General features: G+C 46.6%; 1 protein-coding gene across 3 annotated transcripts in view; it reads right to left on the bottom strand.

Moving 5' to 3' along the window:
- LOC115147444 (beta-1,4-mannosyl-glycoprotein 4-beta-N-acetylglucosaminyltransferase-like) overlaps window positions 1-21,056 on the bottom strand; it is a 72,657-nt gene that overhangs the window by 33,742 nt on the left and 17,859 nt on the right. The window contains exon 1 of one of the 3 annotated variants that reach the window (XM_029689687.1): window positions 5,634-5,657. The exons of the other annotated variants lie outside the window; for them this stretch is intronic. The gene's annotated coding sequence lies outside the window, so the exon portion shown is untranslated. Of the gene's footprint in view, window positions 1-5,633; window positions 5,658-21,056 lie in introns of those variants that run through there. 3 annotated transcript variants of the gene reach the window in all.

The following is a 21,056-nucleotide window of genomic DNA, read 5'->3' as shown; positions in this document are numbered from 1 at the left end:
ATTGAATTGAGAGCGAGACAGAGGGAGGCTGGGAAAAAGAGTTCTAGCGTGTCAAATCCCTTCTAGCTGGGTAAATAACCTAGGGTTGTTTGTGACTGTGTGTGTGTGTGTGTGTGTGTGTGTGTGTGTGTGTGTGTGTGTGTGTGTGTGTGTGTGTGTGTGTGTGTGTGTGTGTGTGTGTGTGTGTGTGTGTGTGTGTGTGTGTGTGTGTGTGTGTGTGGTACATCCTGCTAGTGCCCATCATTAATCCGCATTGAGAGATAATGCTGTTCTCAACATTTCTCCTGCCGTCTCTCTCTCTCTCCTTCTGCTCCAAGAGTAAGAGAATAAACACATGCTGACTAGTCTGCTTCCATCTGTCTCTCTCTCTCTCTCTCTCTCTCTCTCTCTCTCTGTCTCTCTCTCTCTCTCTCTGTCTCTCTCTCTCTCTCTCTCTCGCTCTCTATTATTAAATAGGGAGTCAGTGAGAAAGAACTTTGCTGACATTCTAGATGCAGACTGAAAGCTTCTAGAATGTTGCTGCTTCAGTGTGGAATCAGCGGAATGATAGCCAATTAACATGAAAAGTGTTTTGAGACTCAGAGAAAGATGGTGCGTGTGTTGATTGTTGAATCATCACTATAATGTATTAAAACACAGCTCGGGGTAACTGAAACTGGAATGGGCTGTATATCATGTTGGACAGGTGGCGTGTTACAGGAAGTGGTCTTAATCAGCAAAACTAACAGTTCCCTTTTCACAACTCTATCTGATTCGCCAGATAAATATGCAGGTCAATGCTTAGCCAACAGTAAGTTCAATAGAGAAATGGTAAATGAACTAGTTCCACTTTACACTCTCTCGTGTTGAGAGTCTTTGAGGACCAACAAAAGGCTCAATGAAAAGCACAACACACTCTAAAAGAGATATTATTCAAATGTTTTTCCAATGAGGCAGCAACAGTCTTCACCCACACACCCACAAGTCATAAGGGGCGGCAGGTAGCCTAGTGGTTAGAGCGTTGGACTAGTAACCGAAAGGTTTCAAGATCGAATCCCTGAGCTGACAAGGTAAACATCTGTTGTTCTGCCCCTGAGCAAGGCAGTTAACCTACTGTTCCTAGGCCATCACTGAAAATAAGAAGTTGTTCTTAACTGACTTGCCTAGTAAAATGAAATATAACCAAGTCGTAAACGACTGGTTTGCTTCTAAATACAGAATGAGTGCCATATACCAGCATTGGTAGAATAACTCATGATAGTGTGTGTGTGAGTATTGGGTTAAGGCAGCTGCGGAGAGACAGTGATATTTTAAAAGCTTCCAACTAACAATAAGCCTCCTATCCAATCATTCTAGTGACATTTTAAAAGCTTCTGAGAGAACTGATTACAGGCCTTAGTTCAACCAAGACAAAGCCTCCTATCTAATCATTGACAGCATTAGGGTCAAGTCAGGTAATACATCATGTACAAAGACCTTCTCTATATTCCGGCTGAGAACAGCACTTTTTCATCTTCATACAATGAATGACTGTAAACTAATCTACTGTAACTATCATGCCAACACAGTGAGTCAGTGTACCTGGACAGGTCCAGACCTGGGTGAATCATTCACCCTCTCTCTCTCCCTCTCTCTCTCTCCCCTCTCTCTCTCTCTCTCCCTCTCTCCCTCTCTCTTCTCCCCTCCCTCTCTCTCTCTCCCTCTCTCCTCTCTCCCCTCATCTCTCTCTCTCCCCTCTCTCTCCCTCTCTCTTTCTCCCTCCCTCTCTCCCCTCTCCCTCTCCTCTCTCTCTCACTCACTCTCCCTCTCTTCTTTCCTCCCATCCCCTCTCTCTCTCCTCTCTCCTTCTCTTTCTCTCCCTCCCTCATCTCTCTCTCTCCTATCCTCTCTCTCTCCTCTCCTGCTATAAATCCGCTCATCTTCTCTCTCCCTCTCTCTCTCTCGCCACTCTCTTCTTCTCGTCTGCCTCTCCTCTCTCTCCCTCTTCTCCTCCATCTCTCTCCCTTCCCTCTCTCTCATCTCATCCTCTTTCTCCCTCCCTCTCTCGCTCTCTCCCTCTCTCTCTCTCCCTCTCTCTCTCTCTCTCTCCCTCTCTCTCTCTCTCCCTCTCTCTCCCTCTCCCTCTCTCGTTTGAACACCTTCCAAGTAGAGAGAGTGTTGCTAGCAGAATCCGTCCAGTTCATAAACCATGCTCTCCAATCACCTATCTCTCCCTTTATGTCTCCCTCTCTCCCTCTCTCTGCCTCTCTCACTCTCTCCCTCTCCATGCCTCTCTCGCTGTCTCTCCCTCTCTCTGCCTCTCTCACTGTCTCTCCCTCTCCATGCCTCTCTCGCTGTCTCTCCCTCTCCATGCCTCTCTCTCATTCAGACATAGAACCACAGCTATGCATGCTTGAAGAATGGTCTTAAAACATCCACCTGGAATTCAGTGCGTGTGTGTGTGTGTGTGTGTGTGTGTGTGTGTGTGTGTGTGTGTGTGTGTGTGTGTGTGTGTGTGTGTGTGTGTGTGTGTGTGTGTGTGTGTGTGTGTGTGACCGTAGACAGAAGGTCTGGTGTTCCGTGGGACCATGGCCACGTTCCCAATCCCACTCCGGGAATGTCTCTCATCAGCCTCTGTCATCATTCCCAAATGGAATTGGCCCATTTACTTTGCACTGTACACTATTGAGTGTATTTTCTCTCGCTTCAGCTCAAATAATTGCCGCCACTGATTTCAAGAAATGTTGCGTACTTTTTTACGTGATTGAGTCATATTTTTTTGCAAACTTTCTATTGAAGCTCGCATCGATGCATGCTTCAAAATAGGTACAAACAGAGTAGTGCCCTCCATGCTCCGTTTCGCATACTTTGATTTGGACTCATACTCCGACCCCCCCGCGCTCCAATTTGCGTGCTCGCAGCACGGTAGAATGCATTTTGAGAAACACCCTCCGACTTCGGAATGAAATGCTGACTATTCACATCTCATATGTTGCCTGACTACAATATTTTAGCTTGATACGTTAATAAATATGTGTTAATTTTGACATGTTTACCTGCCTACGTACCCTAAAAAGCAAGCCCATAATAAGTCAAAAAGGCTAACTGGCTAGCTACTAGTACTGTTAGCTTGCCAGATAGCCACGAAGAATTGCTAGCTACCAAACCAAGCCATCTCATAATATTAGTTTTAGGTCATTTCTGCCTGTTAAACGATCTGTTTAGTTACATTATTATAATTCACATATAGCTAACTGATAGTTATGAAAACGTTTGCTTTGTGTGTATCTTGTTTCGTCTCTATTGCCATTGTTGTCCTGGCTGGAAGACGGTTCAGTGAATGGGGGGGGGGGGATGCGAGTGCGAGTGCTCCTACTGGTCGGAGAATGCACTCGGAGCATGACAGTGTGCAACACGGTAGTATGCATACTGAGAACCAGCCTGTATGTCTTTGTGATGTTGGGAATACAAGACAACACTACTTAGTTTACAGTAATAACCGTTCAAATGGTTCTAAGGGTTGAAATGGAATACAGTCAACCCAAAGTCAGTTTTCCAAACAACTGGACTTCAGTCACAGGAGGTTGGTGGCACCTTAATTGGGGAGGATGGGCTCATGGTAATGGCTGGAGTGGAATTGGTGGAAAGGTATTAAATCAAATCCAATTGTATTTGTCACATGTGCCGAATACAACAGGTGAAATGCTTACTTACAAGCTCTTAACCACCAATGCAGTTTTAATAAAAATAAAAATAAAAGTAACAAAAGTAACAAATAATTAAACAGCAGCAATAAAATAACAATAGCGAGGCTATATACAAGGGGTACCAGTACAGAGTCAATGTGCAGGGGCACCGGTTAGTCAAGGTAATTGAGGTAATATGTACATGTAGGTAGATTTAAAGTGACTATGCATAGATAATAAACAAAGAGTAGCAACAGCGTAAAGGGGGGGTCTTATGTCTTGGGGGTAGAAGCTGTTAAGAAGGCTTTTTGACCTAGACTTGGTGCTCCGGTACCGCTTGCCGTGCGATAGCAGAGAGAACAGTCTATGACTTGGAGGACTGGAGTCTTTGACATTTTTTGGGCCTTCCTCTGACACAGCCTGGTATAGAGGTCCTGGATGGCAGGAAGCTTGGCCCCAGTTATGTACTGGGCTGTACGCACTACCCTCTGTAGTACCTTGCGGTCAGAGGCCGAGCAGTTGCCATACCAGGCAGTGATGCAACCAGTCAGGATACACTCGCTAGTGCAGCTGTAGAACCTTTTGAGGATCTGAAGAACCAGGCCAAATATTTTCCATCTCCTGAGGGGGAAGAGGTTTTGTCTTGCCCTCTTCACTACTGTCTTAGTGTGTTTGGACCATGATAGTTTGTTGGTGATGTGGACATTAAGGAACTTGAAGCTCTCAACCTGCTCCACTACAGCCCCATCGATGTGAATGGGGGTGTGCTCAGTCCTCCTTTTCTTGTAGTCCACAATTATCTCCTTTGTCTTGATCACATTGAGGGAGAGGTTGTTGTCCTGGCACCACACGGCCAGGTCTCTGATCTACTCCCTATAGGCTGTCTCATCGTTGTCGGTGATCAGGCCTACCACTGTTGTGTCATCAGAAAACTTGATGATGGTGTTGGAGTCATGCCTGGCCATGCAGTCATGAGTGAACAGGGAGTACAGGAGGGGACTGAGCACACACCCCTGAGGGGCCCCCGTGTTGAGGATCAGCGTGGCGGATATGTTGTTACCTACACTTACCACCTGGGGGCGGCCCATCAGGAAGTCCAGGATCCAGTTGCAGAGGGAGGTGTTTAGTCCCAGGGTCCTTAGCTTAGTGACGAGCTTTAAGGGTACTATGGTGTTGAACGCTGAGCTGTAGTCAGTGAATAGCATTCTCACATAGGTGTTCCTTTTGTCCAGGTGGGAAAGGGCAGTGTTGAGTGCAATAGAGATTGCATCATCTGTGGATCTTTAGGGGTGGTATGCAAATTGGAGTGGGTCCAGGGTGTCTGAGATAATGGTGTTTCAAAGCACTTCATGGCTACAGACGTGAGTGCTTAGGGTCGGTAGTACTTTAGGTAGGTTACCTTAGTGTACTTGGGCACAGGGACTATTGTGGTCTGCTTGAAACATTACAGACTCAGTTAGGGACAGGATGAAAATGTCAGTGAAGACACTTGCCAGTTGGTCAGCGCATGCTCGGAGTACACGTCCTTGTAATCCGTCTGGCCTTGCGGCCTTGTGAGTGTTGACCTGTCTAAAGGTCTTATTCACATCAGCTACGGAGAGCGTGATCACACAGTCGTCCGGAACAGCTAATGCTCTCATGCATGCTTCAGTGTTACTTGCCCAGAAGAGAGCATAGAAGTAATTTAGCTCATCTGGTAGACTCGTGTCACTGGGCAGCTTGCGGCTGGGCTTCCCTTTGTAGTCTGTAATAGTTTGCAAATACATCAAACACACGGTTTCCATGTTTGATGCCATTCCATTCGCTCCGTTCCAGCCATTATTATGAGCCGTTCTCCCCTCAGCAGCCTCCACTGACTTCAGTGATACCATAACATAACACTTCTACAAACATGTCTATTCACTGTTACAGTAAAACAACGTTGCTGTTCAGAAGTAATGATACACTAGCCTATAAACGTATAAGATGACAGCTGTGTGTGACGCCTACCTTCACAAGTAAATACCGTCTCAACCTTCACAGAGGGTGGAAAGACAGCTAGCTATTCACTGTTAGAACAACGTTGCTGTTCTTTAGTCTTTGGCAACACTACAGATTAAACTGTGACGCCTACCTTCCCAAGCCAAAACCCAAGAGATTGATATCTGGTGCTGAGAGAGAGAGAGAGAGAGAGCCTCCTTCACTGACCCGCATGGGAAAAACCCTCTGAAACACACGCACATACGTGTATACGCACACACACCCTCCACCCTTATCCTGCCAGATTCAACCAACTCCGAACCAGTCAGAGACACAGCATCTCCTATCACCTGATCTTCCCAAACAACACATGTATAAATAATGACAGTGTTGTCAAGTTACAATATGTCCTGTAGTTTTGGTTTTATGCCCATGTTGTCAGTGACAGATTAGGAACAACACACCTGATATTGTTTCTCTCTAGCACCAGTGGGTAGCGTTCAGCGTTCCTTAGAGTACCTGGTCACACCCAGGTCACACAATAATATCTATGGCATTTAGCAGATGCTTTCACATAAAGTGATTTACAGTCATGCAGGCATACATTTTATGTATGGGTGGTCCTGGGAATAGTCCCTTACAATACATACGTCTTGTTTTTATTATGCCTGTCAGGGACGGACTGAAACAACAACCCTGATATTCCTATCACATGAACACCAATGGGCAGTGTTCCACTCAGTAACTTGGTCAGTGGTCACACCCCTATAGTCTACGCTCAGTGTTCCATAGTGTTACCTGGTTAGTGGTCACACCCCTATAGTCTACGCTGTGTTCCATAGTGTTACCTGGTCAGTGGTCACACCCCTATAGTCTACTCTCAGTGTTCCACTGAGTAAACTGGTCAGTGGTCACACCCCTATAGTCTACTCACAGTGTTCCACTGAGTAACCTGGTCAGTGGCCACACCCCTATAGTCTCCTCTCAGTGTTCTATAGTGTAACCTGGTCAGTGGTCACACCCCTATAGTCTACTCTCAGTGTTCCACTGAGTAACCTGGTCAGTGGTCACACACCTATAGTCTACTCTCAGTGTTCCACTCAGTAACCTGGTCAGTGGTCACACCCCTATAGTCTACGCTCAGTGTTCCATAGTGTTACCTGGTCAGTGGTCACACCCCTATAGTCTACTCTCAGTGTTCCACTGAGTAACCTGGTCAGTGGTCACACACCTAGAGTCTCCTCTCAGTGTTCCATAGTGTAACCTGGTCAGTGGTCACACCCCTATAGTCTACTCTCAGTGTTCCACTGAGTAACCTGGTCAGTGGTCACACCCCTATAGTCTACTCACAGTGTTCCACTCAGTAACCTGGTCAGTGGTCACACCCCTATAGTCTCCTCTCAGTGTTCCACACAGTAACCTGGTCAGTGGTCACACCCCTATAGTCCACTCTCAGTGTTCCACTCGGTAACCTGGTCAGTGGTCACACCCCTATAGTCTACTCTCAGTGTTCCACTCAGTAACCTGGTCAGTGGTCACACCCCTATAGTCTACTCTCAGTGTTCCATAGTGTAACCTGGTCAGTGGTCACACCCCTATAGTCTCCTCTCAGTGTTCCACTGAGTAACCTGGTCAGTGGTCACACCCCTATAGTCTCCTCTCAGTGTTCCACTGAGTAACTTGGTCAGTGGTCACACCCCTATAGTCTCCTCTCAGTGTTCCAATGAGTAACCTGGTCAGTGGTCACACCCCTATAGTCTCCACTCAGTGTTCCACTGAGTAAACTGGTCAGTGGTCACACCCCTATAGTCTCCTCTCAGTGTTCCACTGAGTAACCTGGTCAGTGGTCACACCCCTATAGTCTCCTCTCAGTGTTCCACTGAGTAACCTGGTCAGTGGTCACACCCCTATAGGCTCCTCTCAGTGTTCCACTGAGTAACCTGGTCAGTGGTCACACCCCTATAGTCTACTCTCAGTGTTCCACTGAGTAACCTGGTCAGTGGTCACACCCCTATAGTCTACTCTCAGTGTTCCACTGAGTAACCTGGTCAGTGGTCACACGCCTATAGTCTCCTCTCAGTGTTCCATAGTGTAACCTGGTCAGTGGTCACACCCCTATAGTCTACTCTCAGTGTTCCACTGAGTAACCTGGTCAGTGGTCACACCCCTATAGTCTACTCTCAGTGTTCCACTGAGTAACCTGGTCAGTGGTAGCACCCCTATAGTCTCCTCTCAGTGTTCCACAGTGTAATCTGGTCAGTGGTCACACCCCTATAGTCTACTCTCAGTGTTCCACTGAGTAACCTGGTCAGTGGTCACACCCCTATAGTCTACTCACAGTGTTCCACTCAGTAACCTGGTCAGTGGTCACACCCCTATAGTCTCCTCTCAGTGTTCCACACAGTAACCTGGTCAGTGGTCACACCCCTATAGTCCACTCTCAGTGTTCCACTCGGTAACCTGGTCAGTGGTCACACCCCTATAGTCTACTCTCAGTGTTCCACTCAGTAACCTGGTCAGTGGTCACACCCCTATAGTCTACTCTCAGTGTTCCATAGTGTAACCTGGTCAGTGGTAGCACCCCTATAGTCTACTCTCAGTGTTCCATAGTGTTACCTGGTCAGTGGTCACACCCCTATAGTCTCCTCTCAGTGTTCCACTGAGTAACCTGGTCAGTGGTCACACCCCTATAGTCTCCTCTCAGTGTTCCATAGTGTAACCTGGTCAGTGGTCACACCCCTATAGTATACTCTCAGTGTTCCACTGAGTAACCTGGTCAGTGGTCACACCCCTATAGTCTACTCTCAGTGTTCCACTGAGTAACCTGGTCAGTGGTCACACCCCTATAGTCTCCTCTCAGTGTTCCACAGTGTAACCTGGTCAGTGGTCACACCCCTATAGTCTACTCTCAGTGTTCCATAGTGTTACCTGGTCAGTGGTCACACCCCTATAGTCTCCTCTCAGTGTTCCACTGAGTAACCTGGTCAGTGGTCACACCCCTAAAGTCTCCTCTCAGTGTTCCACTGAGTAACCTGGTCAGTGGTCACACGCCTATAGTCTCCTCTCAGTGTTCCATAGTGTAACCTGGTCAGTGGTCACACCCCTATAGTCTACTCTCAGTGTTCCACTGAGTAACCTGGTCAGTGGTCACACCCCTATAGTCTCCTCTCAGTGTTCCACTGAGTAACCTGGTCAGTGGTCACACCCCTATAGTCTCCTCTCAGTGTTCCACTGAGTAACCTGGTCAGTGGTCACACCCCTATAGTCTCCTCTCAGTGTTCCACTGAGTAACCTGGTCAGTGGTCACACCCCTATAGTCTACTCTCAGTGTTCCACTGAGTAACCTGGTCAGTGGTCACACCCCTATAGTCTACTCTCAGTGTTCCACTGAGTAACCTGGTCAGTGGTCACACGCCTATAGTCTCCTCTCAGTGTTCCATAGTGTAACCTGGTCAGTGGTCACACCCCTATAGTCTACTCTCAGTGTTCCACTGAGTAACCTGGTCAGTGGTCACACCCCTATAGTCTACTCTGTGTTCCACTGAGTAACCTGGTCAGTGGTCACACCCCTATAGTCTCCTCTCAGTGTTCCACAGTGTAATCTGGTCAGTGGTCACACCCCTATAGTCTACTCTCAGTGTTCCACTGAGTAACCTGGTCAGTGGTCACACCCCTATAGTCTCCTCTCAGTGTTCCATAGTGTAACCTGGTCAGTGGTCACACCCCTATAGTCTACACTCAGTGTTCCACTGAGTAACCTGGTCAGTGGTCACACCCCTATAGTCTACTCTCAGTGTTCCACTGACTAACCTGGTCAGAGGTCACACCCCTATAGTCTACTCTCAGTGTTCCACTGAGTAACCTGGTCAGTGGTCACACCCCTATAGTCTCCTCTCAGTGTTCCACTGAGTAACCTGGTCAGTGGTCACACCCCTATAGTCTCCTCTCAGTGTTCCATAGTGTAACCTGGTCAGTGGTCACACCCCTATAGTCTACTCTCAGTGTTCCACTGAGTAACCTGGTCAGTGGTCACACCCCTATAGTCTACTCACAGTGTTCCACTCAGTAACCTGGTCAGTGGTCACACCCCTATAGTCTCCTCTCAGTGTTCCACACAGTAACCTGGTCAGTGGTCACACCCCTATAGTCCACTCTCAGTGTTCCACTCGGTAACCTGGTCAGTGGTCACACCCCTATAGTCTACTCTCAGTGTTCCACTCAGTAACCTGGTCAGTGGTCACACCCCTATAGTCTACTCTCAGTGTTCCATAGTGTAACCTGGTCAGTGGTAGCACCCCTATAGTCTACTCTCAGTGTTCCATAGTGTTACCTGGTCAGTGGTCACACCCCTATAGTCTCCTCTCAGTGTTCCACTGAGTAACCTGGTCAGTGGTCACACCCCTATAGTCTCCTCTCAGTGTTCCATAGTGTAACCTGGTCAGTGGTCACACCCCTATAGTATACTCTCAGTGTTCCACTGAGTAACCTGGTCAGTGGTCACACCCCTATAGTCTACTCTCAGTTTTCCACTGAGTAACCTGGTCAGTGGTCACACCCCTATAGTCTCCTCTCAGTGTTCCACAGTGTAACCTGGTCAGTGGTCACACCCCTATAGTCTACTCTCAGTGTTCCATAGTGTTACCTGGTCAGTGGTCACACCCCTATAGTCTCCTCTCAGTGTTCCACTGAGTAACCTGGTCAGTGGTCACACCCCTATAGTCTCCTCTCAGTGTTCCACTGAGTAACTTGGTCAGTGGTCACACCCCTATAGTCTCCTCTCAGTGTTCCACTGAGTAACCTGGTCAGTGGTCACACCCCTATAGTCTCCACTCAGTGTTCCACTGAGTAAACTGGTCAGTGGTCACACCCCTATAGTCTCCTCTCAGTGTTCCACTGAGTAACCTGGTCAGTGGTCACACCCCTATAGTCTCCTCTCAGTGTTCCACTGAGTAACCTGGTCAGTGGTCACACCCCTATAGGCTCCTCTCAGTGTTCCACTGAGTAACCTGGTCAGTGGTCACACCCCTATAGTCTACTCTCAGTGTTCCACTGAGTAACCTGGTCAGTGGTCACACCCCTATAGTCTACTCTCAGTGTTCCACTGAGTAACCTGGTCAGTGGTCACACGCCTATAGTCTCCTCTCAGTGTTCCATAGTGTAACCTGGTCAGTGGTCACACCCCTATAGTCTACTCTCAGTGTTCCACTGAGTAACCTGGTCAGTGGTCACACCCCTATAGTCTACTCTCAGTGTTCCACTGAGTAACCTGGTCAGTGGTCACACCCCTATAGTCTCCTCTCAGTGTTCCACAGTGTAATCTGGTCAGTGGTCACACCCCTATAGTCTACTCTCAGTGTTCCACTGAGTAACCTGGTCAGTGGTCACACCCCTATAGTCTACTCACAGTGTTCCACTCAGTAACCTGGTCAGTGGTCACACCCCTATAGTCTCCTCACAGTGTTCCACACAGTAACCTGGTCAGTGGTCACACCCCTATAGTCTCCTCTCAGTGTTCCACTGAGTAACCTGGTCAGTGGTCACACCCCTATAGTCTACTCTCAGTGTTCCACTGAGTAACCTGGTCAGTGGTCACACCCCTATAGTCTACTCTCAGTGTTCCACTGAGTAACCTGGTCAGTGGTCACACGCCTATAGTCTCCTCTCAGTGTTCCATAGTGTAACCTGGTCAGTGGTCACACCCCTATAGTCTACTCTCAGTGTTCCACTGAGTAACCTGGTCAGTGGTCACACCCCTATAGTCTACTCTCAGTGTTCCACTGAGTAACCTGGTCAGTGGTCACACCCCTATAGTCTCCTCTCAGTGTTCCACAGTGTAATCTGGTCAGTGGTCACACCCCTATAGTCTACTCTCAGTGTTCCACTGAGTAACCTGGTCAGTGGTCACACCCCTATAGTCTCCTCTCAGTGTTCCATAGTGTAACCTGGTCAGTGGTCACACCCCTATAGTCTACACTCAGTGTTCCACTGAGTAACCTGGTCAGTGGTCACACCCCTATAGTCTACTCTCAGTGTTCCACTGAGTAACCTGGTCAGAGGTCACACCCCTATAGTCTACTCTCAGTGTTCCACTGAGTAACCTTGTCAGTGGTCACACCCCTATAGTCTCCTCTCAGTGTTCCACTGAGTAACCTGGTCAGTGGTCACACCCCTATAGTCTACTCTCAGTGTTCCACTGAGTAACCTGGTCAGTGGTCACACCCCTATAGTCTCCTCTCAGTGTTCCACTGAGTAACCTGGTCAGTGGTCACACCCCTATAGTCTCCTCTCAGTGTTCCATAGTGTAACCTGGTCAGTGGTCACACCCCTATAGTCTACTCTCAGTGTTCCACTGAGTAACCTGGTCAGTGGTCACACCCCTATAGTCTACTCTCAGTGTTCCACTTAGTAACCTGGTCAGTGGTCACACCCCTATAGTCTACTCTCAGTGTTCCACTGAGTAACCTGGTCAGTGGTCACACCCCTATAGTCTCCTCTCAGTGTTCCACTGATTAACCTGGTCAGTGGTCACACCCCTATAGTCTCCTCTCAGTGTTCCACTGAGTAACCTGGTCAGTGGTCACACCCCTATAGTCTCCTCTCAGTGTTCCACTGAGTAACCTGGTCAGTGGTCACACCCCTATAGTCTCCTCTCAGTTTTCCATAGTGTAACCTGCATGGCCCTAACTAAAACAATGGAGGCGTTAGAGGAGTCTCATTTAGGACCAGACACCTTCACCTTCCTCCTTCTTCCTCCTCCTTCAGTCTTGGCTGTAATATGACCAGACCAGCATTGTGTTTTGTACAAAACTATGTCCCAGGGAAAGAGGAGAGCCTGACAAAAGATAAGCTGCACGTCCCTTGTTGACCAAACCTGAGGAGTTGTTGAAGGTGAGGTAAAACTGAGGTACCCAAACATGGGAAAGAATTGGGAAATAGCCACCTTTTATATCAGAATCCTCAGTCAGACTGTACAACTCCCACACACACAACCCGCCTCTCCCCCCTCCACACACACACACACACACACACACACACACACACACACACACACACACACACACACACACACACACACACACACACACACACACACACACACACACACACACACACACACACACACAGTCATCAAACTTTCAAACAATTTTAAGGCATTTTGACACGGTTTAACTGTTCGTTATTTGTGAGTTGGAAGTTAAAACATCTATTGTAGCGCCAAAGCAAAATATTCCAATATGACAAAGCCTCAGATGAGGCATGGAAAAATGCCCCTCTGACAGCCCTTCTTCGGCCTCGGCGAATGCTAGCTCGGAAGAAGCACCAGCATGGTTCAGAATGGAGATGGACAAGGGTATAACAAAAATCCAAGAGACACTTTCTGAACGTCTCAGAAAAATTGATGTACTGGTCGATAAACTCCACGAAGACCAGAAAGTCACAAAGGGACGAGTGACAAAGTTAGAAAAAGACCATGCTGACCACCAGGCTGCCATCCTGGATGTCCGTGAGGAAGTGGACCAAAAATACAAGAAGTTGGAAGACGCCATCTCTAAACTCGAAGAGAAATTTTGTGGTAGGGTCAGGGTATTGGCTCACGAGATGTTTACTACTTTATACTTTCATCATTTCATTTTGTACACATTGTATTTACTCAAAGCTATTTTGTTTCTTTCCTTTCCTTTTCTCTACTTACTATTTTCTTTAAAGATGTCGGCACCTAATAACTATACATTTATGACACTTAACATTAAGTGTCATGCATACTCATGAATAAGCATTGCCCCTTTCAGATACAATCTCAGATTAAAGACAAAGGGGGTAGGTTTGTGATCATTCAAGGTTTCATTAACACTGAGCCCATTACTATTGTGAATGTGTATGGGCCTAACCATGATGATCCTAAATTTTACCAAGACATCTTTTTGAAGTTAACGTGCACATCATCAGAGATTTTAATGGCAGGGGATTTTAACTTGGGTCTGGACCCTTCCAGTGATAGATCTTCCTCTAATAGTATCAGCCTCACACAGGCAGATACAATTTTAAAAGCAGAAATGAACCAAACCAAAAGGTTAAAGAACCTTTTGGTTAACCAAAAGGTTAAAGAATACTCATTTTACTCCCCTGTCCATAACAGTTACTCTAGAATTGACTTATTTCTTATTCCTGCAGCCAAGAGAAGTTTAACTACTGGGTGTAAGTACTTACCAAGATGTATATCAGATAATTCTGCCCTGCTGGCTTCAGTACCAGTCAGTAGAGCACAGCCACCCTCAAGAAGATGGAGGTTTGGCACATACTAAATAATCCCACATTTGTAACATTTCTCAACACTCATATAGACATATTTTTTAGCACCAATAACAACTCTGCCTCCCCCTTAATTTTATGGGAAGCTCTCCTTACATATCTGAGGGGGCAAATCATATCCTTTAGTTCAGGTGCTCGTAAGATCTATAAGGCTCAAGTAAATTCGTTGGAGAATGAAATCAGAGATCTGGAAAATGAACAGTGTAACATTTGACGACTCAACTCTACAAAAATTTGACTCAAAGCGATTGGAATATAACACCCTGACGACCCATAAACCCAAAACAAAACTACTACGAACATGGAGATAAAGCAGGAAAGTTGCTTGCTTGGCAGATAAGACGAGAGGAAGCTAGTTGAGTTATTAGCTCTATTAAGCTACCCAATAACAGTTGTTCACAGTCCTGAGGAAATTAATCTAGTCTTCAGGGAGTTTTAAGAAACATTGTACAAGTCTGAAGGGATGCCCCTGCCACAATGCATGAGTTTTTGAACAAACTCAATGTGTGATGAGGATAGAGAGCACTTGGAGAAAGAGATTACATCAGAGGAAATTAGGGAATCCATTTTCAACACTGCTGGGGGAAAATCACCAGGGTTAGACGGATTCCCTATTGATTTCTATCGATCCTTTTTACCCAAACTAATTGAGCCTCTTTGCAGTATGTTTAATTATGCCATAGAGACAGAAAAGCTCGCAGACACACATGAACAGGCACTGATCACAGTTTTGTTAAAACCTGGGAAAGATCCTCTGAGTTGTGGGTCGTATAGACCAATATCTCTATTGAACACTTCATATAAGATTCTTGCGAAACTCATAGCTCTTAGACTGGATTAGGTTCTTCCGGACTTGGTTGATATGGACCCAACAGGCTTTGTAAGAAACCGCTCATCTCCTGATAATATCAGTAGATTATTTAATATTATGCGTTATGTAGAGAATGACCAAGAATCTGTAGTGGCGGCTTCATTAGATGCGGAAAAGGCTTTTGACCGCATAGAATGGAACTACCTGTTTGAAGTTTTACAGAGGATGAATATTGGACCTAAGTATGTTGGTCTGATTAGATTACTGTACAAATGTCCAGTAGCTCAGATCCTGACTAATGGAAACATTTCCTCACAGTTCTCTCTATCACGTGGCACAAGACAGGGTTGTCCCGCTAGTCCGCTCCTTTTTTCTTTGGCTATAGAGCCACTGGCAGAAGCTTTTAGATCTCATCCATCCATCCATGGTGTTCGTATAGGTGGGCGTGAACATCTGGTTTCGCTATATGCCGATGACATTTTACTTTACCTCACTAAACCAGAAATTTCACTCCGAGCATTAGTTGACATCCTGAAAGAATATGGTACCTTTTCAGGATATAAAATAAACCTATCAAAGAGTATAAGTATGCCTTTTAACAGGGCAGCTATGCAGAACCTAATCTTAGACCAACATATCTTGGATTGCAAATTCCTTCTGAAATTATTAAGAGATATCAACTGAACTATACTCCACTTCTCAAAAAGGTTGGGGGAAGAATTGGATAGATGGCGGGATTTACCAATTTTACATTTACATTTAAGTCATTTAGCAGACGCTCTTATCCAGAGCGACTTACAAATTGGTGCATTCACCTTAAGATATCCAGTGGAACAAACATTTTACAATAGTGCATCTAAATCTTTCGGGGGGGGGGGGGGGTAGAAGGATTACTTTATCCTATCCCAGGTATTCCTTAAAGAGGTGGGGTTTCAGGTGTCTCCGGAAGGTGGTGATTGACTCCGCTGTCCTGGCGTCGTGAGGGAGCTTGTTCCACCATTGGGGTGCCAGAGCAGCGAACAGTTTTGACTGGGCTGAGCGGGAGCTGTGCTTCCTCAGAGGTAGGGAGGCGAGCAGGCCAGAGGTGGATGAACGCAGTGCCCTTGTTTGGGTGTAGGGCCTGATCAGAGCCTGAAGGTACGGAGGTGCCGTTCCCCTCACAGCTCCGTAGGCAAGCAGCATGGACTTGTAGCGGATGCGAGCTTCAACTGGAAGCAGTTTCTCTTATTGGGCGGGTCAACTGTGTAAAGATGAATATATTACCAACATTCTTGTACCTTTTTCAAACCTTGCCCTTTCCTATTCCCAAAGTTTTTTTCAAACAACTTAATAGGAAGGTCTCTTCATTTCTGTGGAAAGGGAAACCCCCCCAGAGTGAAACTCACTACTTTATGAAAACCATACTCAGAAGGAGGACTCACTCTACCTGACTTCCTGTTGTATTACTGGGCATCTCAGTTAAAGGCTGTGTGGGTATGGCAAGATACAACAACAAGTTCACCCTCTTGGAGACAGATAGAGGAGTGTCTGACCCCTGCTACATTGGCATCTATACCTTATATTAGCCCACCTAAAGCTTTGCTAGGTCTCATAAACAACCCTTTCATTAAAAACACTTTAAATATATGGATTGAAGTCTGTAAACAAACAGAAGGGCTTAGATCTATATATGAACAGAGACCTTTCTATAATAACCCCATCTTACCCAAAGCCCTGAGAGATGGTATTACATTTTCTTGGTTCAACAAAGGAATTAAAACATTTGGTAATCTCTATAGAGAAGGTGAACCACTATCCTTTCAACAACTGGCATCTCATTTTCAGTTACCTCAAACGCATTTCTTCAAGTACCTACAGGTTAGACATTACATTGCCACTCAGCAGGGAGGTAGGATTCAGCCCATGAGTAAGCCTATAACTGATAAACTGTGGCTGGAGAGGAAAGGGGAAAAAGGTTTCATTTCCTCCATGTACTCTGGTCTTCAAGCTCTGTTGGAATGATGAACCTCTGATGAAGTGCCATGGTGACCTTGGTCTCATTGTTGAGGATGAGAAATGGGGAAAGCTCTTTTTAGATGCCCAGCGTCTTTCATTTAACACAAGGCACAAGTTGATGCAATTCAATATTTTACATAGGGTCTATTTTACACCAGAGAGACTGTATAAGATCAATTCTAAATATTCCACATTTTTCCCAAGGTGTAAAATGGGAGTGGGCACATTTATGCATATGTTTTTGTCCTGCCCTGAACTAAGCAACTATTGGAAGGACATTATTCAGATCTTATCACATGTCACTAATATGATGGTACCACTAGATCCTTCCCTTATTCTTCTTGGAGATGATTCTGCTCTACCAGTTAATATTGGTAGCAAAACCAGATTCATTAAATTGGCAGTCATTGCAGCCAATAAATGCACAGCTATTATATGGAAGAGTGACACTCCGCCAAGCAAGCAGATGTGGCTAAAAGAACTATCTTCCTATATTCCACCTGAAAAAATAACATACAATTTACGTAATAAACCCTTTGAATGTAGTGATGTCTGGGGGGACTTTCAGCAGGTTCTAGAGACGTCACCTTAGCTGTCTCATTACTACTTCATTCATTAATGTATTTTTTTTTTTTTTTTTTGTGTTGAATAATGTATTTTCTAGCATGGAATGTGAAGGTCATTCTGTTTCTTTTGTTTTTGTTAATCAGTGAAGCTAATACCGGTAGAGGTGAGGGGTCATGATGTGCCCCCATGTAGCATGGTGTTTTGTGTAGGTGGAAGGAATAACGGGGCATTATCTGTGTCATATTTTGATGACTGTTAAATTGTAAAAAAAATAAATGGCAATAAATATATTGTAAAAAAAAACAAAAAAAACACATATGCTACAGCTATCTTCTCTAACGTGTTTATTAATAAACAAACAAGACATTTCCTGGTTAATAGCAGTAGATTTCTGTCATTCTCTCGCCTGGGGTGAAACACACACACACACACACACACACACACACATCTCGAACTCCCTCTCGTCTGTGGTGTGAAAACACACACTCAAGTGGGAAAACACACTGCTAACAAACAATGTAATCAGGTGGGAGGAACAGTAGAGACGAATACATGATTCATCAGAGAGAGGGGGCGGCGGCCCTACCTTCATTTCCTGGCTAGAGCGAGTCAAAGGAGAGCCACCTCTGGTTCTCAGCCCACAGAATCTGTAAACACTGGAATGTGTCCCAAATGGCCCTCTATCACTGTTGGCTTGGGCCCACAGTGCACTATAGGGAATAGGGTGCATTTGGGACACAACCCGGGGCTTTTTCCACAGATGTCACGATAATCCTGATGAAAATGATGTTTCTCCTCCTCCCCTCCCATTCCCTCGTTTTCTCTCCCCTTCATCTGTTTATCCAGTCATAACTACAGTAGCACCGAGACAGACGGCTGGTTGGTCCAGTCATAACTACAGTAGCACCGAGACAGACTGCTGGTTGGTCCAGTCATAACTACAGTAGCACCGAGACAGACGGCTGGTTGGTCCAGTCATAACTACAGTAGCACCGAGACAGACGGCTGGTTGGTCCAGTCATAACTACAGTAGCACCGAGACAGACGACTGGTTGGTCCAGTCATAACTACAGTAGCACTGAGACAGACGGCTGGTTGGTCCAGTCATAACTACAGTAGCACTGAGACAGACGGCTGGTTGGTCCAGTCATAACTACAGTAGCACCGAGACAGACGGCTGGTTGGTCCAGTCATAACTACAGTAGCACCGAGACAGACGGCTGGTTGGTCCAGTCATAACTACAGTAGCACCGAGACAGACGGCTGGTTGGTCCAGTAATAACTACAGTAGCACTGAGACAGACGGCTGGTTGGTCCAGTCATAACTACAGTAGCACTGAGACAGACGGCTGGTTGGTCCAGTCATAACTACAGTAGCACCGAGACAGACGACTGGTTGGTCCAGTCATAACTACAGTAGCACTGAGACAGACTGCTGGTTGGTCCAGTCATAACTACAGTAGCACCGAGACAGACGGCTGGTTGGTCCAGTCATAACTACAGTAGCACCGAGACAGACGGCTGGTTGGTCCAGTCATAACTACAGTAGCACCGAGACAGACGGCTGGTTGGTCCAGTAATAACTACAGTAGCACTGAGACAGACGTCTGGTTGGTCCAGTCATAACTACAGTAGCACCGAGACAGACGGCTGGTTGGTCCAGTCATAACTACAGTAGCACTGAGACAGACGGCTGGTTGGTCCAGTCATAACTACAGTAGCACTGAGACAGACAGCTGGTTGGTCCAGTCATAACTACAGTAGCACTGAGACAGACGGCTGGTTGGTCCAGTCATAACTACAGTAGCACCGAGACAGACGGCTGGTTGGTCCAATCATAACTACAGTAGCACCGAGACAGACGTCTGGTTGGTCCAGTCATAACTACAGTAGCACTGAGACAGACGGCTGGTTGGTCCAGTCATAACTACAGTAGCACCGAGACAGACGGCTGGTTGGTCCAGTAATAACTACAGTAGCACCGAGACAGACTGCTGGTTGGTCCAGTCATAACTACAGTAGCACCGAGACAGACGGCTGGTTGGTCCAGTCATAACTACAGTAGCACCGAGACAGGCGGCTGGTTGGTCCAGTCATAACTACAGTAGCACCGAGACAGACGGCTGGTTGGTCCAGTCATAACTACAGTAGCACCGAGACAGACGGCTGGTTGGTCCAGTCATAACTACAGTAGCACCGAGACAGACGGCTGGTTGGTCCAGTCATAACTACAGTAGCACCGAGACAGACGGCTGGTTGGTCCAGTCATAACTACAGTAGCACCGAGACAGACTGCTGGTTGGTCCAGTCATAACTACAGTAGCACCGAGACAGACGGCTGGTTGGTCCAGTCATAACTACAGTAGCACCGAGACAGACGGCTGGTTGGTCCAGTCATAACTACAGTAGCACCGAGACAGACGGCTGGTTGGTCCAGTCATAACTACAGTAGCACCGAGACAGACTGCTGGTTGGTCCAGTCATAACTACAGTAGCACCGAGACAGACGGCTGGTTGGTCCAGTCATAACTACAGTAGCACCGAGACAGACGGCTGGTTGGTCCAGTCATAACTACAGTAGCACCGAGACAGACGACTGGTTGGTCCAGTCATAACTACAGTAGCACTGAGACAGACGGCTGGTTGGTCCAGTCATAACTACAGTAGCACTGAGACAGACGGCTGGTTGGTCCAGTCATAACTACAGTAGCACCGAGACAGACGGCTGGTTGGTCCAGTCATAACTACAGTAGCACCGAGACAGACGGCTGGTTGGTCCAGTCATAACTACAGTAGCACCGAGACAGACGGCTGGTTGGTCCAGTAATAACTACAGTAGCACTGAGACAGACGGCTGGTTGGTCCAGTCATAACTACAGTAGCACCGAGACAGACGGCTGGTTGGTCCAGTCATAACTACAGTAGCACCGAGACAGACGTCTGGTTGGCAGACAAAATAGAACAGCAGATGCACTCTAACAATAAATCTCTCTCTCTCTCTTCATCTCTCTCTCTCTCTCTTTATCTCTCTCTTTTTCTCTTCATCTCTCTCTCTCTCATCAAGTTCTCTTGTTTATGTGTGTATGGCTGTGAATTGTTTTGGGAGTGTTATCTGTGTGACGTGTAAGTGTGACGGTCACACAGTAAATATCCCCTACTTCATAACATCCTCAGAACGGAGGAGGCTTCCAGCTGTCATGAACAACAGAGCGTTCCGGTCAACATCCGGTCATCATCCGGTCATCATCCGGTCATCATCCGCATCCGGTCATCATCCGGTCATCATCCGGTTATCATCCGGTCATCATCCGGTCATCATCCGGTCATCATCCGCATCCGGTCATCATCCGGTCATCATCCACATCCGGTCATCATCCGGTCATCATCCGGTCATCATCCGCATCCGGTCATCATCCGGTCATCATCCGGTCATCATCTGGTCATCATCCGCATCCGGTCATCATCCGCATCCGGTCATCATCCGGTCATCATCCGGTCATCATCCGGTCATCATCCGCATCCGGTCATCATCCGGTTATCATCCGGTCATCATCCGGTTATCATCCGGTTATCATCCGGTCATCATCCGGTCATCATCCGGTCATCATCCGGTTATCATCCGGTCATCATCCGGTCATCATCCGGTCATCATCCGGTTATCATCCGGTCATCATCCGGTTATCATCCGGCACATTGAGACGTCATAAGCAAGTAAGCACTTCATCAGTTAATATCCTCTGCTTCATAACATAGTAATACGATTTTACACC

Source organism: Salmo trutta, chromosome 14 (genome assembly GCF_901001165.1).
Source record: "Salmo trutta chromosome 14, fSalTru1.1, whole genome shotgun sequence".
Lineage (NCBI taxonomy): Eukaryota > Metazoa > Chordata > Actinopteri > Salmoniformes > Salmonidae > Salmo > Salmo trutta.
This window is presented reverse-complemented; position numbering and strand designations above follow the sequence as displayed.